This window comes from Dunckerocampus dactyliophorus, chromosome 11 (assembly GCF_027744805.1).
Source record: "Dunckerocampus dactyliophorus isolate RoL2022-P2 chromosome 11, RoL_Ddac_1.1, whole genome shotgun sequence".
Classification (NCBI taxonomy): domain Eukaryota; kingdom Metazoa; phylum Chordata; class Actinopteri; order Syngnathiformes; family Syngnathidae; genus Dunckerocampus; species Dunckerocampus dactyliophorus.
In genome coordinates this window covers 2,522,310-2,538,844 of record NC_072829.1, presented here as the reverse complement: position 1 = coordinate 2,538,844, position 16,535 = coordinate 2,522,310, and the positions used below count along the sequence as shown (strand labels likewise).

Genomic DNA, 16,535 nt, shown 5'->3' with positions numbered 1-16,535 from the left:
AACTTTAACACGTTTTCTCTTATATGACTTTACTCTCTTATTGTTATTACCTCATTCTCCAAAAATGACCACTTTTGTAAAATTATGCAAAATAATTTGTAAACATTTTGGTGAAATGGCTTTACTGTTGATATCTGATGACTTCTCGTAAAATCTATTTTTTCTTATTATGACTTTACATTGTTATTATTACCTTATTCTCAAAAAAGTAGCAATTTTGTAAAACAATTTATCACAATAAAAAATTGTAATTTATTGTAATTAAATTGTAAAAAAATGTTTCTTAATATTATGACTTTACTTTTGATATTCCGTGACTTCTTGTAAATGTCTTTTTCCCTTTTGACTGTACGCTCATATTACTACCTTATTCTAACAAAAGTACTACTTTTTGCCTTACTGTACTTGTAATTACTCTTTTTTTCCATATTTATTTGTATTTATTTTTTTTTCTGAGAATTTCTTGTAAAATTATCAATTTTGTCGTGTAATTCTACGGCTTATAGAATTAAATGTTATGTTGGTAAAAATACAACTTTTCCCAATTTTCAGTGTTACCATTTTTTATATAGCACAATTTTTCTCTCATACTTTTATTTTAAAAATTGGGTTTTTATGACTTTAAAAACCTTTTTTTCCTCTTATGACTTTTCTCTCATATCGTCATGACCTCATTCTCAAAACTGTACTACCTTTGTCAACTGATTTATCAAAATATGTTTTTTTTTTATTTTCTTATTATTTTTTTTAATATTACCACTTAACTTTCAATTTTCCGCAACTTCTTGCAAATGTCTTCCTCCCATTAATATGACTTAATGCTCATATTACTACCTTATGCCTACAAAAGTACTACTTTTTTGCATTACTGTCATTTTTCAAAAATGTTGACTTTCTTGAAAATGTTTTGCAAAATTACAACTTTTTAGTTGTATAATTTTATTACTTATTACTTAAAATGCAGCTTTTTTTGTAATATTGGGACTTTATTTGCATTTTTTCTCAAAATTACAACTCAAAATTATATTTTAATAAATATTAATAGAAATAATTCATTAAAATTAATATACTTTTTGTACAAATAGGGGCTCCGCTCAACGCCTTACCTCTACAAGACACCTCATATGGCTTGCAGTTGAGTAAAAAAAAATGCCCATGGCCGCCGTGCACATGCAATATGCAGCATAAAAGTGCATTTTTCCAATCAGATGCGTGATTGAAGGTGTGAAAGAGACGACGTTGAACTTCCCATGGAGCTCAAGCTGAGCATCGAACCCACAAAAATGTCATCAAGAGTCTAATCCCCACTAAAATGATTTCCATGTTGACTTCACGAGAGTATTTATGAAAGGATGCGGCACACAGCTGCTGATATTGGCCCCTCTGCACAAAAAAAACGTTGTTTATTACAAAGATTGATGATGATGAGGCTCCTCCTAAATAGCACATTCTTCACTGTGATGCTGTAGTAATACGACTATAACTCACTAAGAAGCAGTGTGCAACTTTTGACTATAAAAGTGCAAAGATAGGAGTGAAGAGTGCACATAAGCAAAGCTTTATGTAAACTCTTCCATAAGTCAAAAGCAGGAGTCGTCGTTGGCATGACTTTGCTGTCTAGTTGCAATGCAGCAACGTTACCGGCACGTCGTCAAATCATGTTTATCATTGCTCAGGTGCGGGGGTGTCCAAACGCTTTCCAGCGAGGGCCACGGAGTGAAACATGAAAGGATGCAACTTTGCCACTTGATGTATTCTAAAACAACACAAGTACACATGCTAAGGAGTTTGATATATTTCAAGAAAAAAATGCATCTCAGCTTTGTCATAAAGGCGGAAAAGCCTCTTTTTGGCCCCATTTCTACTGGTGTTTTTTTAATTTATTTTCCAAATATTTCTACTTTCTTTTTAAATAATCTTTGTAATTTTTCTTCTTGTCCTATGATGACTTTATTCTCTTCATATTTTGACTTTATTCCCATAACATTATTACTTTTTCCCCCAACCTAATTATCCCCAAAAACTTTGTTTAGTTTGTTTTTCATGATATTACAACTTTGAAAATAAACTTCTTTAATATTTCAACTTTACGCTACTAAAATGACATCATGTATATTTTCTCATAGTATTACTTTATTCTTGTAAAATTGCAGCTTTTTTTTCCCCATTTCTGCTGTTTTTTTAAATTTATTTTCCAACTATTTAAACTTGATTCTTGTACATTTTCTTAGCATAATTTTATGACTTTATTTCCATATTTTGACTTTATTCTCCCAATATTATAATTTCTTCCCCAACCTAATTTTACAAAAATTACAACTTTATTTTGTTTTGTTTCTCACAATATTATGACTTTTTAAAAAACATATATTTTCTGTAATATTTCAACTCTATGCGACTAAAATGACATTATTTTTCCTCATAATGTTACAAGTTTGTTCTCTTAAAATTGAAACTTTTTTTCTCGTGAGATTAGGATTTGTTCTGCTAACGTTATATTATATTATATATATTATACGTTCATTTTCCCATTTCTGCTGTTGTTTTTTTTTATTTTCCAAATATTTAAACTTGAATCTTATAAATTTTCTTCTCATAATATCATTACTTTATTGTCATAGTATTTTGACTTTATTCCCATAATAATATCCCTTTTCCCCCCAGTCTAATTCACCAAAAATTACAACTTTATTTAGTTTTGTTTGTATAAAAATAGTGTTTTTTTCCTTCAATATTTCAACTTTACTCCTAATATTATAACAAATTTTCCTCAAATTACAACTTTGTTCATTGTTTTGTTTGTTTCTCATACAAATACGACTTTTAAAAAATTAAGTATTTTTTCTTTAATATTTCAACTTTATGCTACTAAAACGTTATTTTTCCTAAAAAATTACGTTATTCTCATTAAATTACATTTTTTTTTTAGATCACAACTTTTTTTCTCGCAATATTTCCACTTTATTAATGTAAAATTACTGCTGATTTTTCAATTTTAAACTTTTTTTTTGTTTCCTTGTTAAATTATATTTTTAGAATGTGCCGCGGGCCAATACAAAAGCAGCCGTGAGCCGCAAATGGCCCCCGGGCCGTACTTTGGACACCCCGTCCAGGGCATTGTTTCAAGTACAGCTGTTTTAAATGGAATATTAGCGCTGTCACACTCACTCATCCTGGTCACTGGAAGTTCAAAATGGCACTTCATGGCAAAGAACTCTCTGAGGATGTGAAAAAAAGAATTGTTGCTCTGCTATTATCCAAAATGATGTTTAGGTTCATGTTAAAATGTCTTTAAACAACAGCATGAATTTCGCAAAGTATGTGAATAACCAACACTGCGGCGATTAAAGTATGCTTTCATTTTTGCTTCATTTGCAGTTTGCTTACAGGTGTGTGTGGCGCTCCAACGTGTCGCCTCTGTCCGCCTGTGATGCGAATCAGCAACAGCTGCTGCAAGCTGCACTTTTTTTCCCCTCCCAAAGAGTTCTGGCAGGAAAGACAGAAAGAAAGAACGAGTGTCAGCTAACAGACGCTCAACCTGGACGCTCTCGGTGGCAGCAGATTGATGAGAAACTGAGCTTTAGAGTGAAAACGTGCTGCTTGATGATGATGTCAAAACTGTCCTTGCAGGTTGTTTAATCTTACAAATGATTGGGTTAAATTAAAAATGAGCACACGGCCATGAAGGACTCCAGGAATGGAAGTCTGCTAATTGAAACCCTGGAGGCCTCCCGCGGTGCATTTAGTGCTGCCATGATGCTTCATCACAACACACACCGGTCATCGTGCATCTTTCATCGTTAATAAAACTCCTTTTCATGCAAGGAGATGCTCCATTTTGCAGAACACACCACAAGAAGTGGAAATCTGAGCTACGTTCAATCTCGCTATGCCAGTCATACGCCGCGCTAAAGTCCGACATGTTCGTCTCATCCGTGTTATTAACTCATTCAATCCCAGCCATTTTCAAAAGACAACCTGTTCGCTACGAGGCACACAGAATATGCTCAATGGGGCTTTCACTTGTATCGCACTTTTCCACCTCCAAGGCACACAAAGCGCTTTGACACCGCTAGCGCGTTTGCCCACTGATGACGCAGCATCAGGAGCAACTGGGGCTTGCCCAAGGACACTTGGACACGATCTACCACCTGAGCCATGCCGCCCCGAATATTGTCTACTACGGCTATGTAAACATGGAACCTACCAAAAGAAAGATTAGACTATCAGAAAAAAAGTTTGTTTCTACCTTTTTTAGTTCTTTAGTAATCAGCAGTAGAACATACATAGGTAAGTTTCAGGAAAATATCAGTTCCTGACTAAAAAAGGGAGGAAACCAGCTTTTTGTGAAAAGATATATTTCAAGCATAACTTTCACTTTGACACAAATTTTTTGCTTTTGTGACAGCTCAAATATCTAAACAACCATGCCACAACATAAACAAAATAAAAAAAAGGGTTGTTTTACATAAAAAACAACATTTATTTACAAATACCATGCCATTAACTATTTAAAATGTTCACATTTGGAACTGAACTGTGCGCACGCGTGAGGATGCGTTAAAATTTCCCTACAATGCGTAACCTTCTGCACGCTACACTCCTCCACGCTCTTCCACTTCCTCCTTGCTGTTGAGTGTGTTTTTACATGCAAATGATCCATGCCGAGCTCTTATCAAATGCACTTCTGCCACCTGGTGGCCCCTTTTATGGCTTAAACCTGCTGTAAAAGTGACATCTATTAGTGAGCTATTGCATCATCACCTCTTTTTGCCTCTCGCACAAAAAAACGTAAGATATCAATACAGCTTTGGGATTGATTCATTTCTCTGCTGCTTGTCCTCACTGGGTTTGCTGGGAGCCTTTCCCAGCTGACTTCAGGCGAGAGGCGGGCGGGGTACAATTACTATTTCAACAATATTATGAGGAAAAAAAATCATTTTAGTAGCATAAAGTTGAAATAGAAAAGAAAACATTTTTATTTTTTAAGTTGCAATATTGTAAGACACAAAGCAAACAACAAATAAAGTTGTAATTTTGGGGAAAATTAGGCTGTGGAAAACTCATAATGTTATGAGAATGGAATAAAGTCAAAATTACGAGAAGAAAATTTGTCGAAATAGTTGGAAAAAACCCAGCAGAAATGAGAAAACAGCTGCAAGGTTAAGAGAATAAGGTCAAAATATTAAGAAAAAAAGTTGTAATCTAATGAGAAAAAAAGTCACAATTGGACAAGAATAAACTCCTAATATGAGGAAAATTGTCATTTTAGTAGCACAGAGTTGAAATATTAAAGAAGAAAGTTGTAATTATGAGAAGCAAAACAAAATAAAGTTGCACATTTTGGGAAACTAGTTTGGGGAAAAAACGTCATATTATGAGAATAAAATCCTAATATCGCAAGAAGACATGTTTCAAAGGTTATTCAAAAAGAAAGTTGAAATATTTGAAAAGAAAGGAAAAAAAGAGCAAAGTGTGGAGTTGATATTAATAATAGATGTTTCCCCTCCAGACAAACCTGACAGGCATGTTTTTCTTGAAATGTATTCTCACGTGTTAGCATATCTACGTGTTGCTTTGCAAAATATCAACGTGGCAAAGCTGCATCCTTTCATTTTTCACCATGTGACCTTCGCTGGAGGAAAAGGTTGAAGCAACAAAGCTGGACGTGTACTTTAAGACCAACTCAAATGTTTCTTTGCGAGTCAGTTCATCAAAGTGTAAAAGAGACGAGAAAACACGGCGAGTCGCGGCGTTTTTTTGTGTTACACGACGTGCTGATGCGGCAGTTTTTGCGTCGCCGCTTGCTGAACATCATGAAGAAATGCTTTGGCGATGCGAGCGGCCGCGGACGTTGACTGATTGTCGCACATGCCGTCCTCGGTCCACTCGAGTCTAAATGCAGACGCTGCCAACGTCAGCTCCTCAACCCCAAAAAACACAGAACCGTGTAAGTGGACGTTAGTGACAGACACGCTGGGCTGACCCGAGCAATCTGTAAATCAGCTCTTCTAATTAGAGCGTAAAAGATCGCTGAGGGAGCAGGAGTGTCACACTGCATCAGTCTGCGGCGTGCGCTTGTGACGACCATGTTTGCTCCTTTTTGGCACCCGTCCTCCGAGCCTCAAAGCAAAGTGGAAGGAAGCCCAAAGAAAGACGGGACAGAGGACGTCTTCGTCGCAGAGAGAACTTTCCTCTGACAGCCGCTTTCATGTGCGTTAAAGGGGTGCAGCTGTCCGCACTACACACACACACACGCACACACACACACACACACACACACGCACACACACACACACACACACACACACACAACGTGCTAAAACGCTCACAGCTTCCACGCACATGTTTAAGAAGAAGCTGCAGCGACTGGAGGATGTGGCTACTTTCTTCATTTTGTCTGCAAAAGTGACTTTTGAACGACATGCTAACAGCAATTTGTTTATGAAACACCAAACACGATACAAAGCCATCATCTCCCTCACTTGTTTGCTTTATTCTTGAGAGAAGAGGCGCTCGTTTTTCAAGTTGCGTCTTTTCATGACCCCCCTAGCTAGCCTGTATATGCCCACCACTTTTTTAAAAAGCAGGCTTCACTACGCATCTTAAAGTATACCTAGGCCAGCTATCAGTCAGCTACAAACATTCATAATTATGCACCTTTTAATACCCCATAACTTCATTCATTGTGCCACGTGTATATGCCCATCATGTTAAAAAAAGCAGGCTTCACTACGCATCTTAAAGTAAAACTATTTTTCAGTCAGATATAGACATATTCGTAGTTATGCACTTTTTAACAATATGCCATACATTCATTAATATATTGCCAAAAAAAATTTGCAGACCCCAAACTATAGCTCGTGGACGACTTTGGGGTCCCCGAACCCCAGTTTGAGAATCCCTGCTCTACATGACACCCGTATATGCCCATCGCTTTGTAAAAAAGCAGGCTTTGCTACACATCTTAAAGTAAAGCTCTGCCAACTATCAATCAGTCAGCTATAGACATATTCATAGTTATGTATGTTAATGCTACGCCATAACTTAACATTCATTTATTGAAGAAAAAAATAATAATAATCGCAGACCCTCAACCTATGGGAGTCCCCGAACCCCCAAACCACAGTTTGAGAAGCCCAGCTCTATAGACCTACTGTAAAAATATCCAAAGCTAAATGAGCCCACCCCATGTGTACGCCCATCACTTTGTAAAAAAAAAAAAAGAAAAGCAGTCTTCACTGCGCATCTTAAAGTAAATCTCTGCCAATTAGCCGTCAGTCAGCTGCAGACGTGGGAGCTGTAAGTTTGATCAAGTCGTTTTTCTTCAGCGACCTAACCTAGCATGGAGATGTTGCTGTTAAAATGTGTACTGTTAGCAGTGTACTGTTAGCACTTCATCACATAGCTAGCTAGCGTTGCTAACATTTGCGCCACTCCTTGGTGATTTCACGCTTGCTGCCTAGCGCGACCGACTTTTTGCGGTGTGTCTCAAAATGTAACTTTTCAAAGACAAACGCCAAAGATGAACCTCCTGCTGCTGCCTGAAAGTGCAGCTTTAAGGACGTCTTTTTCAGAGAGTGTGCGCATTGAAGAAGCCAGCTTCTACAAAGAAAACATCAAAAAGCTGGCGTTTGCAGCCAACATGGCGGTGTGGCGTTCCCATCGCTTGGATATCGTACAAAGACAGACACAGCAAAAGAGAAGCTTATTTGTTTTTGAGCTTATCTGTCACAAACGGCTTCATCCACCTCTGCACAGCTGCTCCTCCATGTTTTTATCTGGCGTCGTACGTGCTGGAGGTCTCCTCCAATATCACTTTTACATTGCAAGTTAAGAGGTCCAGCAACAGGCCTCTGGCAGCTGCACACTGAGGCTATTTACAGTCACATGACCGAGTTGTAGTCTGTAAAGTAGTCTTTATGTTTGTGACATTTTTTAAATAATTCTTTTTAAATAATTAGCAGAAATTCTTAATACATTTTATAAATGTAATTTGTTGATGCTAATTTAACTGTCATTTATCGTAATTATTATTTATTCATTATTTATTTTACATGGGAGGACTTTGCCAACCATCCGTCAGTCGGCTACAGTTTGATCTTTAGTTTGATCCTTCGCTTTTTTTTCTCGAAGGAATAGGCTAACCAGGCGTGCCGTTAAAATGTGAGTGTAATGTTAGCACTTTAGCATCACACTCATTGAAGCTTGTCGTCATTAACATGCATTATCACGATAGACAGGGCAGTTAAATTCTCTACCGTGAGCGTAAGTTACAGTATATATATCACCCTTTCCCACGAAACGCCATGACTTCATTTGTTGCAATTCCCTTGCTTTTTATAACAGGAGCGCTCTGCTGTTTTTATGGACCTTATGCAAACACATCCTTGGCTAAAAATGCCTGACCCGTGTATACACTCACAAAGAAATGGGCTTCGCTACGCATCTTAAAATAAAATTCTGCCAAATATTAGTCAGTCAGCTGTACAGATGTGGCAAGTGTAATCTGATTTGTTCTTCTGCAAGTAGGCTAATCTGGCATGAAGCTGCTGTTAATATGTGAGTGTATTGTTAGCACTTTAGCATCACATAGCTGGCCCGCTCCACGTTACATCGTTGGATGCAATATATGGCATCTATTGCGTCAGACAGGTGCAGCGTTACAAGGTATGTCACAAATTGGATCAAGTACACCACGGGTGTCCAAAGTGCAGCCCGGGGGCCATTTGTGGCTGCGGCTGTTTTTTTATTGGCCTGCGGAACATTCTACAAATAGAATTTCACAAGAAAACGCAATTTTACAAGACTAACATCAAAACATGAAGACAAAAAAGTTGGAATATTACGAGGAAAAATACAATTATTTTAGCAGAATAAAGTTGAAATATTTAAATTAAAATTTAATTTATTTTTTTTAAAGTTTTAATATGAGAAAGAAACAAAAAGTTATAATTTGGGGAACATTTGGTTTGGGAAAAAGTTATGTTATGAAGATAAAGTAAAAATATTATGGCAATAAAGTCCAAATTACGAGAAGAAAATTTACATACTTGGAAAATTTAAAAAACAACAGAAATTGAAAAACCAGCTGTAATTTTACGAGAATAAAGTCACATTCACATCAAAAAGTCGTATTCTAACAAGAAAAAAAGTCTAAATTTTATGAGAATAAACTTGCGTTATGAGGAAAAGCACAGAGTTGAAACGTTAAAGAAAAAATATCTTATTTTTAAAAAGTCGTAATATTTAGAAACTAACAAAACCAAATAAAGTTGTAGTTTTTGGAAAATTAGGTTGGGGAAAAAGTTCTAATATTACAAAAACAAAATTGACAAAGATTCACTATGTGGCCCTCGCTGGAAAAAGTTTGGACACCCCTGAAGTACACAATCCGCTTCTTGGCTTCGAGCCGGAGCAGATTCGGACTGGCGAGCAGCGGTTGGTTGAGGCGTTTGAGGAAACGATCAAGAATTAGTTTTCATTAGCATTATAGCTCTACACACACACAACTAGCAGTGCTTACCTTGAATGTGTCTAAACTCCCCCATGAAGACGAACACACTTCCAGTATTGTGACCCCTCTGACGCTTATTTCAAATTGTTGACCAATGTGGGGCCTTTCCTGAGATGATACATCCTCACCTAATGGTCTCGTAGAATTTGCTGACACTGACAGAGATTACTTTCTGAAACTATAATCCAGAGGCAGATTGTTTTTCTTTCAAATGTTTCAGAGTGGATGAAGCCTGAGGCTCCACTTGACATTTTTAGTGAGGTTGTTCATGGCGGCAATGATGGACAGGCAAGGCCACGGCGAGGTTAATGATGTGATGCCTTTTCCAGAAGTGATAGACGCTGAACTGGAAAACAGAAATTCCGGAAAGCAAAAAATGTTTTCTTTAAAAAAAAAAAGATTTTTATTTGTACTCTTGTGTCCCATCTCTGCTGCTTTGAATTTGTGCTGTTCTACATAGACGATGACCCAATTTCCCCTCCGAGATAATGAAAGGTTTGTGTAGATCAGGATAAGAATGTTGAATATTCATATATTCCAAGGCTACAGCATTGAGGACATTCACTCAGTCTAATTATTCTTTTTCTGGAACAAAAAAACAACAAAAAACCAGGATGTGTTGTGCTGAGACTCAAGATGATCGTGAAAAAGACTCGCTAATTGGAATGTGAATCAACAACAACAGAATCGCCCTTCTCTGGAATCACCTTCAGATTCGGGTTGGAGTTGAGAGGTGGGACTTTAGTTTGCTTTTGGATTAGGATTAGGGTTTGGTTCTGATCATGTTTCAGGCATACGTTAGTGCTTTGTTTATGGTTACAGTTAGGGTTAGGTTTTGGTTATGTCAGGATTAGGGTTAGGGTTTGGATTTAGGGCAGGATTGGGGCTACGGTTAGTTCTAGGGTTAGAAGGATTTGGGGTTAGGGTTAGGACTTGAGTTTTGAACTTAAATTGTATTTATTATTATAGTCATACCAAGTTCACAGTGATATATGAATCCTAGGACATAAACGTTCTATCATCAGACACAAATCTTAGTTTCTGTGGGATGAAAAATGACAAACTAATCCCAAAGCACAACTGCTGTTGCTGCTGGCCGCCTTTTTAAATTTATGTCCATTTATTGTCGTTCGAAAGCTGGCCTTGCTGCCGTTCCAGCTTCCATCTATAGAGTGGCGCCACTTCCTGCCTTTGTGTGCCAGGAAAAGCCAGCCCTCTTGGCTGCTCTCTAATGACCCGCTTTATCCAGGCCTGAAACTTCACACACTTTAGGAAAAAAAAAAAAAAAGACCATTCCAACCACACACACATTGAATTTCTGGTAAAGTGCCTCCAACCGCTGACCAGGCTCTTGATCTGACAGTCCTCTTTAGCAAAGATGCAGGGCCGAGGCAGCCTCCGTCAGGGTTCCATCACCTCATCAATGAGCTGATTCTGACGACTCCTCTATACCTTTTACTCACATGTGAGCAAATGTTAGCACAGACTTCCTTTAGTGCCCGGCGCCAGCTTTGGGATGTCAGAAAAACCGCCCTTAAATCATCTGTGTCGGTGTATCGGCCAAGGTATTTTCATTTAGTGGACCGCATCTCTGTGGCTGACCTCTGACTGTTACATGTCTTTTAACATGGCGGAAGGTGGAGTTTCTCTCGGCTCCAAAAATGCAGATTTGTCCATGATCTAATGACTTTCTCACAGAGTTTGAGCCGCTTGATGTTTAGCCCGCAGAGTGAGCCCTAATGGAGGATCATACTAAATAAGAATAACGGATAGACGGAATGATGGATTGACAGCGTCAATGTTGATCGAGAATGTAAATGGACTTTCAATCGACCTCATCTAACATTCAAGCTGAACAACACTGGATGTACGGTTCCAATCCACTGCCACTTTCCTACTGGGTTATGGTCTGAGGGAGGATCTGAGTTAGAGTTCATTTCTGCGTAGTCACTACTTGATCGTCTTGATGCTTTCATAGTTCTGCATCGGGGTTGTGCACATGCAGGGCAACTCTCTACCACAGCTCTACAGGCGGGGTTTCCCAGTCTGTCAAGTCAGAGAGCAACCATTACGCCCATCAACTATTCAGCTTGTTAGCAGGGGGGTGTTATTGGAGCTGCAACTAGTAGATGTGTTGAAACGGTCCCTTTTATTGGAAAATTTTCATCCAAAATTGGAGTGGCCTCTGAATGAGTTGTATGCACGCAGGAAATAATGTACTAAAAGTCGACAAATCACAGCCCTTATGGTCCGCGTCGCTGCACCACGAGGTTGGTTTTTTATGGAGGAATACGTTGTGGGAAACAACACCACACCAGGGAAAGAAGCTGAAAGGTACGAGACTTGAGGAAGCAGGGAAAGATACAAAGCACTTGGAGCACCAACGGCAAAATATACATCAAGCTAAATGGAGGTCCAGCAGAGGAAAGAGTGCTTGTTGTCAAATATATCAACGATTTGGATAAATATTAAAAATGGAAAATGGAGGTTACAACCCAGAAAGAAAGAACCATGTAGTTGGAAGAATTACACTCAATAGCATTTGACGTTTGACATCACCACCACGTTACAAGGGCCTCAACAAGAAGTACTGGAATTAGGAAGCCATTCATCTACACTCAATGACACTCGTAGTACAACACGAAAGACGGCAGGACAGGAAGGCCTGGAAGTGGAAACCTTTAGCTATCCAGACCATCAGCGATTGGATTGGAGATGGTATAGATCCGGAAGGGAAAAGGAAAAACTTGTTTTGTTCTTATTTTGTTTTTGTTTACAAACAACTGCTTTTATTGTATGCAAGAATAATGTCAATAGTGAATTAGTGCATGCTGAATAGAGGAAGTGAACAAATGTATTTGCAGTAGATGTGAAACGGAGACAGGGTAGGATTAAATAAGCTTTGCTTCTTCCTACTCCTTTTCCGACATTTGGAATGGTGAATTGTAACAGGAAGCATTTCAATGTAAACTGTATGCATGTTTGAAATCAGTGAAACAACCAAGCTTTATGTTAAGCGACGCAGGAGGGTTTGTAGGGGGAGGAGCGAGCCGGTGTAGCGTATGGTGACACAATGAGAAGCATAAACCAGGATTTACGGTTTGAGTTAGGGATCGGGTAATTGGGTTATTTGGGGACATACACTTACGGGTGGCACTGTTAACTTGTTTGGTTCACTTATTTGGGTTTTGTCACTACTTGTGCTTTAATATGAGAGGTGACAGGACGAGCCCTGTGATTGGCTGGGGACCGGTCCAGGGTGTACCTGGACTCAAAGTAAGCTGGGATAGGCTGGGATAGGCTGGGATAGGCCTCAGCTTACCTGTGAACCGAATCTGGTTGAAGTTGTTGTTTTTCTCCAAATGTACTTACTAAACTAACCTGCCATCATGCCAGGGGTGTCCACAATGCGGCCCAGGGGCAATTTGTGGCCTGTGGCTGTTGTTTTCTGTTGGCCTGCAGCGCATTCTAAAAATATCATTTAAAACAAAAACTAAAAAAACCAAAAAACAAAACAGCAACAACTGAAAAGTAAGCAGTAATTTTATAAAAATAAAATAAAAAATATTAAGAGAAGAAAGTTGTACTCTAATGAGAAAAAGTTGGAATTTTACAAGAATAACTGTGATATTATGAAGAAAAATAACATTATCATATCAATATCATTTTAGAAGCATAAAGTTTAAAAATTAAAGAAAAAATATAATTAAAAAATCATAATATGAGAAACTATTTATTTTGGAAAATTAGGTTGTGGAAAAAGTGTTATCAGAATTAAATCAAAATATTATGGGAATGAAGTAATAATTATGAGAACATTTAAAAGAAGAAAGTAGAAATAGTTAATTAAAAAATTAAAAATTTAAATAAAAATTAATAAAAAAAAACTCATCAGAAATGCAAGTCAACATTCGAGAAAAGTCAGATTCTAGAAAACAGTTTTTACGAGAAGAAACTTGTCATATTATGAGTAAAAATCATCTTAGTAGCATAGAGTTGAAATATTAAAGGCAAAATTTTAAATTTTATAAAAAAAAAATTTTGAAGACCTAATATTATGACAAACAAACAAAAAAAATATTTTTTGGAATATTAGGTTCGGGAAAAAGTTATGATAGGATGGTGATAAAGTCATATTAGGACAGGAAGAAAATCTATTGAGGTTATTTAAGAAGAAAGCTAAAATATTTGGAAAAGTAAATGAAAAAACAGCAAAAATGGGAAAAAAAAAGAGCAGAGTGAAGTTGATACCATTTTTCCACTTGAGATGCATTTTTTCTTGGCCCTTGCATCTATTTATTTTTCAGAATCCGGCCCTCACTGGAAAAAGTTTGGACACTCCTGACATTATGCAAATGTTCACTTTAGTAATAGTTTTCATGTTGAATGCGTACGGATCCTACTTCGAAAACGGTCGCAAGGCGAGTGCCGCAAGCCCATTTTGGAGGCAGTCAGCGCCACGCTCAGCTAAACTTTAAATATCGGCCGTGACAAAGACGGCGGCTCTGATGAATGATGTTGTTTTTGCCAGGGAGGGGAGCGTTCCATGCCGCAGTCGGCGAACATTTGGGAGGACAAGTCAACCATCATGGTTCATTTTACGTGCCCTCGCTCAAAATAATGGCAGGCGCTGGAATTTACAGCTATCTGTTAACCTCAAACGTGCCTCTGTTTGCTAAGTAGTAAAAAATAAATGCAGCTTGCCCTTCCTGGGACATGGATATATGCTTGTGATACTGCATCATCACGGAACGTGTTGAGTAGAAGAAAATCAGGTGCCTTTGAAGTGCCTCATAAAAATACCTGAAGAGAAACAAAGATTGAGTCGTTGAAGCGGTGGGCACAACAAAGCATTAATAGGTCTCATAATTGTTTCTTTACAGACTCTGCCGCTTGCCGTTTCCTTCACAGCTGCTAGAGCTCTTCTTGACAGGCCAGGACCTGCTGCCAAATCTCCATAAATCCCTTTCCAAATGGACTGGAGGTTCTGTCTGTGCACCTCAAGCCCAATGGCAGCTTTTTCCCCTCCCAAATATCGAAGTGTATTTGAGATCTCAAAGAGCCTGAAACCCAAGAAGAGGAAGATTCGGTGTCCAAAAAAAGCAGATTGCGAGGGTGGAATACGAACCAGGTGCAGACTTTGGAGGGTCTTCACAAGACTTTCCAAGACCACTGGATTTGATCGCACGGAAATATTAGAGCGAAGCTGATTTAGCAGACCTCTCAGATAGCCTCCGTAGACGGCACAAAAACGAAATCTTAGCAAGATGAAATACCTGAATTTAAGTCCGAAATGCTTCTATTTCACTAACAAGCAATTTGCTTATCTTCAGTAATATACACTCAAATCTGAGATTACCCTATTTAACCTATTATGAAAGACAAAAATGAATATCTTTCATGTTTTCAATATCAGTGAAATGACCGAATTGCAATGAAAAACAGCAAAGTTGTTTGTCGCTTCTTCATTGATCACCATTCAATGATTTTATCATTCAAATGACGTAGCACACTGAAGTGTGTGTGACAGGAAGAAAAGCTCAGTATAAACTAAGTATTTTGACGTCCCCTGTTGGTTTGCATGTATGAATCTCTAGACTCCGAGACAAAAATGTGGTCTTAAACTCAACAGAATTCAAAGATCTAAAAGGTTCTTCTATGTACATAAAAAGGCCCTATTTCTCTCAAATATTGTTAAAAATCTGTCTAAATCTGTGTTAGTGAACATTCATAAAACATAATCCAGGGATGCGTCCCAGAGGCATCCTGACCTGATCAATGCGGAGGACCAGCGACCGTACTTAGAGTTTCCCCCTGAAGGCAGTGCTTGCCTCAGCTCAGCCACCCTATGGAGGAAACTCATTTCGAATAGCGTGGAAGTGACAAAAGCATATTTGAAGTAGCTGCTGTCATAATTTGGGTTCGATTTTGCTTTGTCTGCCCATTGTCTTCATTTGCCTGGGATTTTTTTTCAGCATCCCCAGTGAGAAAGCTTGTTAAGGTTTTTTGTCTCCTCATTTCCGCAGGGTGGCTGGGCTCTCCCTTAGAGATGAGGTGAGAAGCACTGTCATCCGGGAGAAGCTCGGAGTAGAAGTGCTGCTCCTCCGCATTGAGAGCAGCCGGATGAGGTGGCTCGGGCATCTGGTCAGGATGCCTCCCTGCGTAGGTGCTCAGGGCACGTCCGACTAGTGGGAGGCCTTGGGGAAGACCCAGGACACGTCGGAGAGACTGTCTTTCAAGTGGCCGGGGAACGCCTCAGGATCCACTGGGAGGAGCTGAACAAAGAGGCTGAGGAAAGAAAAGTCTGGGCTTCCCTGCTTAGTCTGCTGCCCCTGCAACCTTTGATAAGCAGAAGAAGATGGATGGATGGATGGATGGATGGATGGATGGATGGATGGATGGATGGATGGATGGATGGATGGATGGATGGATAGATGGATGGATGGATGGAAGTTTTCCGCATCGTGGTTCGGCCCCATCCATCGACCAGTGGTTGGGGACCCCTGTTCTGAGGGATAGGGCTTCTTGGGGTACAATTGGATACCAATGATGGAATAATTGCTGTAACATATAACCCTCCCTTAGCTGTGCTGCATCTTAGTATTAAATAACTACAGTGCCGACTCAAACTACAACATTTCCAGTTTAGGAGCATTCCCAGGTGGGGATGGTATGACGGAGCAGATCCAAGAGGATCCAGCAATAATGATGTGGGCTCATCATGGATCCTTGGAAAGCCTGGGTGGTTTCTCTCCGTGCTTGTTTAGCATGAATTCCACTGGCTGCCGAGTCTTGAGGTATCACATGCGGCGTAGCATTATCGTCTAATGCATAAATAAGAGCCTGAAGAGGCATCTGCTTACATTGGCCATGAGTGTGACTTTCAGAGGTTCACGGGAGGGTCAGCCACGATGGGAGCTTTGGAAAGGAAGCCTAACAACTATCTGTCTGCACCCAGGAATCTTTCTCCTTTTTAACTCATCATGGCTGCAGGGAAGGGAGAGCCTTGTTTGGTGTT

General features: G+C 38.9%; 1 long non-coding RNA gene across 1 annotated transcript in view; it reads right to left on the bottom strand.

The window, feature by feature from the left end:
* Positions 1 to 2,974: 2,974 nt before the first annotated feature.
* Positions 2,975 to 16,535, bottom strand: part of LOC129189596 (uncharacterized) — a 51,442-nt gene continuing 37,881 nt past the window's right edge. The window contains exons 3-4 of the long non-coding RNA XR_008572818.1: positions 3,388 to 3,486; positions 2,975 to 3,218 (exon numbers count right to left, since the gene is read on the bottom strand). This is a non-coding gene — a long non-coding RNA (uncharacterized LOC129189596). The remainder of the gene's footprint in view (positions 3,219 to 3,387; positions 3,487 to 16,535) is intronic.